Genomic DNA, 7,658 nt, shown 5'->3' on the forward strand with positions numbered 1-7,658 from the left:
TGTTGATGGATATTTGAGTTTTTCCAAGTTAGAGGCTATTATAAATAAAGGCGTTATAAACATTTGTGCACAAGTATTTGTGTGGACTTTACACACAAGTATTTGTGTGTCAACTCCTATGCCTAGGAGTTGAATGGCTGGGTCCATACTAGGTGTGTTTAACTTATTAAGAAATTGCAAAACAGTTTCATAAAGTGACTGTAGCATACTTACTCCCATTAGTAATGTAATAAGAGTTCTAGTTGAGCCTCATCTTTACCAACACTTGCTTGATATGCGCAGTTTTTACAATTTTAACCACTGTTGTATAGTAATATCTAATTGTGATTTTTAATTTGTTTTTCCCTGATGACTGATTTGAGCATCTTTTCTTATGTGAATTGGCCATTTGTATATCCACTTTTGTGAAGGATTTGCTCAAATCTTTTGCCCACTTTTAATTGCTTTTTTGTTTGTTTTATTATTGAGTTGTGTGAGTTATTTTTATGTCCTGGATGTGATTTCTTGGTAAAATATATGTATAGCTAGTATTTTTCCCTTTACATAGCTTGCCTTTTCGTTTTTTAGTGGTATTCTTCAAAGAGCAAAAGTTTTTAATTTTGATAAAGTACAACTTATCTTTTTTTTTTTTATGTAGTTCATGCCTGTTGGTTTGTATATATGATCTTTGCCTACTCCAAGGTTGCAAAGATTTTCTCCTACATTTTCCTCATTATCTGTTACATTTAGGTCTTGGTCCATTTCAAGTTAATGTTTGTATTTGGTGTGAGGTAACTGTTAATGTTATTTATTTTTATTTTGGTGGAATAAAAATATAAGCTGTTTCAGCACTTTTTGTTGTGATGAATCTTTTTCCTATGGAATTGTCTTGGTATTTTTGTAGAAAATTAACTGATTGTATCTGTGTGATTCTATTTCCGGATTCTCTATTTTGTTTCACTGACACATGTCAGTGCTTTCACCAATACTACATCGTCTTGACTACTGTAGCTTTATAGTAATGTTTAAATCAGGTAGTGCAAGTCTTCCTAATTTTTTCTTTTGCAAAAAAAAATTATTTGACTATTCTATGCCTTTTGCATTCCCATATAAGTTTTAGAATTATCTAATTCTACCAAAAAATATCCTATTGGAATTTTGACTGTGATTGCATTTAATCCATAAATCAATTTGGGGAGAATTGACATCTTGACAATATTGAGTCTTCCAACCCATTAAAACAGTAAATCTCTCCATATTTTTTACCTCTTTTTTAATTCTTCTCATGAATTTTCTGTAGTTTCATTGAAAAGTTCTTGTATACCTTTTGTTAAATTGATTCCTAAATAGTTTATAATTTCAGTGTTATTGTGAATAGAATTTAATTTTAATTTTCTAATTCCTTGCTTATAGTATGCAAAAATTTTGTAGCACCTTATCTCCTGTGACCTTACTAATTTTACATATTAGTTCATGTAGGTTTTTTGTAGGTATCTTAGGTTTTTACTTAACCATCAAGTCACCTTCAAATAACACCTTTTCTCCTTTCTTTCTGACCTTTAGGGATTTTATTATTTACCTTATTTCAATGGTTAGGACCACTAGCACAGTGTTGAACAGTAGTGGTGAGAGTGGGTATCCTTATCTGGATCCCCATCCTTGGACGAAAGCATTCAACATTTCCCCATTAAGTATAATGTGCTAGCAATAGGTTTTAGTAAATGCCTTTTATCTATCTCCAGTTTGCAGGGGTTTTTTAAAACATAAATGTATACTGAATTCTGCCAAATGCTTTTTCTACATTTTCTCCATGCAGTATGTTAACTCTTTATATAAATATTTTAAAAGCTTGCCAATTTCTATAAAAAATTCTGTTGAAATTTTTATTGTGATTGCATTGGATGAATAGACCAATTTGTAGAGAATTGACATCTTAACAATATTGAGTCTTCCATTCCATGAATATATTATATATTTTCATTTGGGAGTGAGAGAGCTTCTTTAATTCTTTTCTTCAATGTTATATAATGTATATATTTGTTAAAACTTATCAAATAGTCTAATTAGAATTGGTAATTTTATTGTATGCAAATTATACCTGTTTTACATAACGAAAAAATATTACCCCTTTTATTTTTGGTTAGGAAATGGAGGCTCAGAGAGAATGATTACCCAATATCTAGCTCAAAGATTGTTTTTTTTAAAACATATAACAGTTCCTTAGACAAACTAAAACACGAAGTCGTCTATCTCCAATTAGTAGGAGCATCCTTTCTACTATTGTCTCTTAATTATTTCTGAATGATACATACAATGGCATAATAAGCATGGTGTAAAGTGATCATCAACTATTCCAAAAATAAACATGAACACACAGGGTGATGATACCTCAGAAATTTTTTACAAGATAAAAAAATTACTTGTCAAATTCTTATTCCCTTTATTGCAATTTTTGAAGTGCTTTCAGAAATACATTAATCAACACTTAATGCAGATCCTAATCCCATTAGCAACCTATTCACACAATATTTTTAAAGTAGCATGTTAATTTTATAATACTAAGACTGTGTGATAGGAACAATATTAAAACATAAACAATTTGAGAATTAAACTCTGATCTAAGTGTACTGGTAATATTTTGCTGAATATTACCCCTTAGAGAAGTCTGTAAATATTTTTTGCATGAAATATAAGAGTTAAAATACTTTCTTTTTATCAGAAATTTTATGGAGCATCTAGGGTTATGAAGTAGGAAGCAGCAATCAATCAGAATATTGCATCTAAAATATAAAATTCTGACTACGCTTCCTATAGCGTACACAGATCAGATTCATAATTGAACTAAAATTGATGCAGCTCTCCATATCCTGTATGAGACTGAAATGTAACATATTTGAAGAACAAAGATGTTCTTCTAAGACATTTTAGAAATTATTAAGCAAAATATCAGTCATTTCCACCTTATTTTCAATATGAATCAGTAAGTTAATACCAAGGTTATTTCTAATGACAGAATGAGGGACTTTGTCTTCAGTTAAATGCATTTCAAGATCCAGAGGGAAAACTTTACCTGTTACCTTATCATAATACCTATGATACCTCCATGCAATCTCTCAGTCACCCTCTCTACAGCAAAAAAAGATTATCTTGATTTGCTAAAAGAGGAACTATCTCCATTCCAGTGGAAGGAGATAGACAAGAAACAAATAAATATGTAAAATGTATAGATGATAATAAATACTATGAAGAAAAAAAAGCAGGGAAGAAGCATAGGGAGCTATTTTTGAAATTTTTTTTTTTTTTTTTTTTTTTTTTGCTGAGGAAGATTTTCCCTGAGCTAACGTGTTGCCAATCTTCCTCTTTTTTTGTATGTGAGCCGTCACCACCATGACCATTGATGAGTGGTGTTGGTCCGTGCCCAGGAACCTAATTGAACCGGGGCTGCTGAAGTGGAGGGTGCTGAACTTAACCACTAGGCCACCAGGCCTGGCCTCTATTTGTGATTTTTTTTAATGCTCCACAAATCTGTTTTTATATGAAATCTCCTGAATTTTGAATGTTATATGATTTTTTTAAAAAATAAGAAAAATTATGTAGCCTGTTACTGCACAAGCCAAACAAAACAAGGCACTTCTGGGCCAGATTTTGGCAAACAATCCACCAGGGTGTAAAGTCTAGACTGGTTGACATTTTCTGTGGCTTCGCATTCTAAAGGTTTATGATACTATAAATTGGCCAAAGGAAGGAAATTCAACTCAAACTGTGAAAGAAAAACCAGTAGAATTAGGAATTAAAGCCATCCTATTTTACAATAACATAAAGAATCATGGATTGATGCTGTAAGAGCTCACAGAGTTGACTTGAGGCACAGGCGGCAGATATTCAACCATCTGTGGGACTTAAAGGGTAAAGGAATTAACAAATTTACAAAAAGCTGAAGGGTAGCAGAATATACCACCCCAAAATATGCTGCTTCGGGATATTGATTATTTTGAGCTCTAGGCACTTGAAAAACACCAAAAACAGGGAAAGCCTTTCTCTGAACTCCCCTTATCCCCTTGTCTTTGAAAGATAACTCTTTCAAAAGAAACTCAATTGTCATAAATCTCCTCCCAGGGAGTTTCATCAAGCAGGGAAGATTGACTCTTATCACAGGAGAGGAGACCAGAAGTCAATACCACTCCCAGGCAAACTTGGTCACAAACTATCATACCTCCCACCTATTCTTCTAAGGGCCCTTCATCTTTCCTAAAAATCATTTACTCTCCCCTAAGAAGCCTACATGTCTTCTCCCCTTTCCCTGTTAAGATGGTATTTAATCCTAAATTCTAAGCCTCCTCAGGAAGTTACTCATTTTTCCCTGGGTATCTTCCATGTATACATAAGATATACATGCTACTAAACTTTTGTTTGTTTTCTCTTGCTAATCTGTCTCTTATTACAGGAGTCTCAGCCAAGAGCTCAGAAAGGTAGAGGTAAAATTATTTTTCCTTCCCTACAAGGCCAAAGGAAGAATAAATTATATCAAGCTCATGTAAAGAAAAGGAAAGGCTTAAGCTTTACCCAAAGTATATCCTTGTTCCCAGGGAAACTTAGAAAAATAAATGCAGTAAGAAAAACGTATGGCAGTACTGGTGTGTTAGCATAACTGCATTTAAATGGGTACACTTTCAAAGTAATTTACCATCAATGGACTCTCTCTGCAGCTTCTTATTCACATGGGAGCCTGCATACTGATGATTATTGTATCATTTTTTCCAATAAGAATTTTTTTTCATCCTTTAAAATTTCTTACTTTTACATACATCCTGGGACTTATATCCATCAACTTGTTCAACCTGAGCATCTATCTGTCTTAGCCACAAAGGTTTTCCAAAACTACCGCCTTTACCGTGAAGTTCCTTATGTTTTACCACTTCACAGTTGACTTTTTAACCAATGTGTCATGGAGAGGATAAACAGATGACCAGCTTTTTCTATGTGGTCCCAAATGCTGCTTGGAATCAGCTCTTTGACCACCTCCTCACGTCATTTGTCTGCCTTCTCAGGTCATGATTTCCATCATCTTTCTTTGGATTTGGTAGACCTCTTGGAGCTGGGCACAACCAATTTTCTGGATCAGGTTGTTGTTTTTTTCCAAAAACCCACATGGAAAAGACAAAGCAAGTAACCATCAGTAGTTTTAACAACAGAAGCTTCAAACACAGTCTTCATTTTTTTCAATGTGGAACACTTCCTGTCAACAACAAAATTCATTTTTTGGGAGTTACACAGGGATTTTTTGCCTAGAACATTTTTAGTAATTATTTTCAATTTTCTAAATGCAATTCCATTGTTCTGCAGATCAGCAAGGCTCACTTCAAAAACACAATCCTTGAGGTCATCAGATACAATTTTGCTTCTTGAGTCCTTGGGACCAGTGTTTTCCCAATATTTTTTATGTTGAACATAGCTGGTACTTCCCATCATACAATCTTCTTAGAAAATAAATTCACCACTTTGGTCTTGGCTTCCTTTGTGCTGTCTTTCCATAAGTTGCTTTTCCTTCCCAACTGCCATGGTGATGCTCAGAAACCCAAAGGGCAGCAAATGTATTTTAAAATCATTCCAGATATCCCAGTCACCATAAAAACTGTATCCAAAGAAATAAAATGTGTTTGAAGAAAATAACGTTTCAAATCCTCTCCTGAAGTTGTGGCACTTATGTTAAAACAGGATTTTTTTTTTCCTTTCTTAATCTCACTTCAAAATGTTATCCTTTTCAAATTTGATTTACGTAGCTGCTGGATGAAGGAGCTCTTTTAAATAATTGCCAAGAGAACAAAATAGGAATCAAAGTGTCAAATTCCCTAACATTATTTTGTAGGTAGCCTTAAATACTTCTTTAATGCCTGCGAGAAATCAAATATTGGTAATCTGTCTCTGTCCATTTCTCTCTTCCCAGATAGCTAATGACATGCATTATACTTCCCTGACTGTGTGTACCTTTCATTTCACGCAAAGCCTTTAATCCTCCTCTTTTTAGATAAAATGCCATAACCATAGCGTAGTAGGTTAAGATTGATTGACAAGTGCATATAATTATGGCTTCAATAGTGGAGTATGTTTTACAGTTGAAAAAAATGGACAACCTTGAAAATAAAGAAGTTGTGCCCTTTCTCTGGGATAAAAGAATCATATCAAATTGGCTCATTTCTTTGCTGGAATGAAATAAAAGATTTTCTATAACAAAGAACACCACCCAAAAGGCTGCTGGAGGATGTCTTTCTTGACTACATAATGCTTTGCCAATAAGGAAATCAAAAGAGATAAAAGTAGGATTTTAGGAGTTTGCCCCTTTCACTTCGTTTCCCATTCATAGTTCATACATAGTTAGGAACTAAAAGAGACAATAGCAGAAAAATGTAACATTCAGAAATATAAATTTATAAAGTGTATGAAAGGATGAAGTTTGTGAATTAAAACCAAGGATTACAGTACGTTAAGCGAGCTTCCCTTACTTTACTTCTGGCCTTAAATTCTAGCAAAATCCCCAATAAACTCAGGTTATGTTTGTCTAGTTTTAGTATTCTGTTTCAATCTATTCAATACAAAAATATTTATAGATTTAGAATTTTGTGTGAAAATGGTATAGAAGACACCAACAGGGAACCTCAGGTCTGGTGAGTCCATGGGAAGAGAGAAGCTTCACCCATCCAACGGCGGGCATGGTAATTGTGTGTAGATTTGCAGGCATGTGTGGTATTTGCTCACCCACTTGTTGAAGCATTATTTGAGCACCGACTATAGGCCAGGCATCACAAGACTGCCCTTCAGCCCTCTGCTCTCAGCTAATACAAACAACCTCATTGTGTCTTCTTTTTGCTAGGCTATGTACCTCTGTTTCCCTGACAATATAATTTTGGATGATTCACTATTTTGAATCCCTGGATCTTGTCTGTCAAGAGAAGAATGTATTAGGCCCATGAGCAGTTTTACCGTAGACACCATTCTTTTATCCATAATGTCTCAAAGCCCATGAAAATGTAACTCAGCCATATCCTGCCCTAAGATTTCTGTAAGGAGATGGAATGCCTTCCATCTAAAAAGGTGTGTGTGGGGGATAGTGTGGCAGGAGAGAGAGAATGAAAAAATATTTTGCATCCGGGGCTGGCCCAGTGGTGTAGTGGTTAAGTTTGCGTGCTCTGCTTCGGCAGCCCGGGGTTCGCAGGTTCAGATCCTGGGCGTGGACCTATGCACCGCTCATCAAGCCATGCTATGGCAGCATCCCACATACGAAATAGAGGAAGATTGGCACAGATGTTAGCTCAGGGACAATCTTCCTCACCAAAAAAAAGTATATATGTATATATATTTTGCAACCACTAATACTTTAAGGATAAACTTACCAAAATACTTATCTGTCATTTCAGAAATCAGAAAACAGCATCCAGAAGCAATTGGACACTGCTCAGGTAGCTTGAGAGGAGCAGGAGAGCAGCCTAGAATCCCAGACATTTGTCCAGTGAGGTCAAGATTTGGTAACACCTCTCAAGAAGAGGTAGAGGGCACATGAGGTAAGAGGGAGGTCCAAATTGTGGAGGGAGCTCCGGCATGGAACATTTGCAAGGAGAGACAACTCAGGGAGTGGGGAAGAGAGAAAGGAGGCATTGAAAGACAAGAGAAAATAAATGCAAAAT

General features: G+C 35.0%; 1 pseudogene; it reads right to left on the bottom strand.

Annotated features, from left to right (window-relative positions):
* Positions 1–4,888: 4,888 nt before the first annotated feature.
* Positions 4,889–6,022, bottom strand: LOC131410164 (small ribosomal subunit protein eS1-like; annotated as a pseudogene).
* Between the last annotated feature and the right edge of the window lie 1,636 nt (positions 6,023–7,658).

This window comes from Diceros bicornis, chromosome 1 (genome assembly GCF_020826845.1).
Source record: "Diceros bicornis minor isolate mBicDic1 chromosome 1, mDicBic1.mat.cur, whole genome shotgun sequence".
Taxonomy (NCBI): domain Eukaryota; kingdom Metazoa; phylum Chordata; class Mammalia; order Perissodactyla; family Rhinocerotidae; genus Diceros; species Diceros bicornis.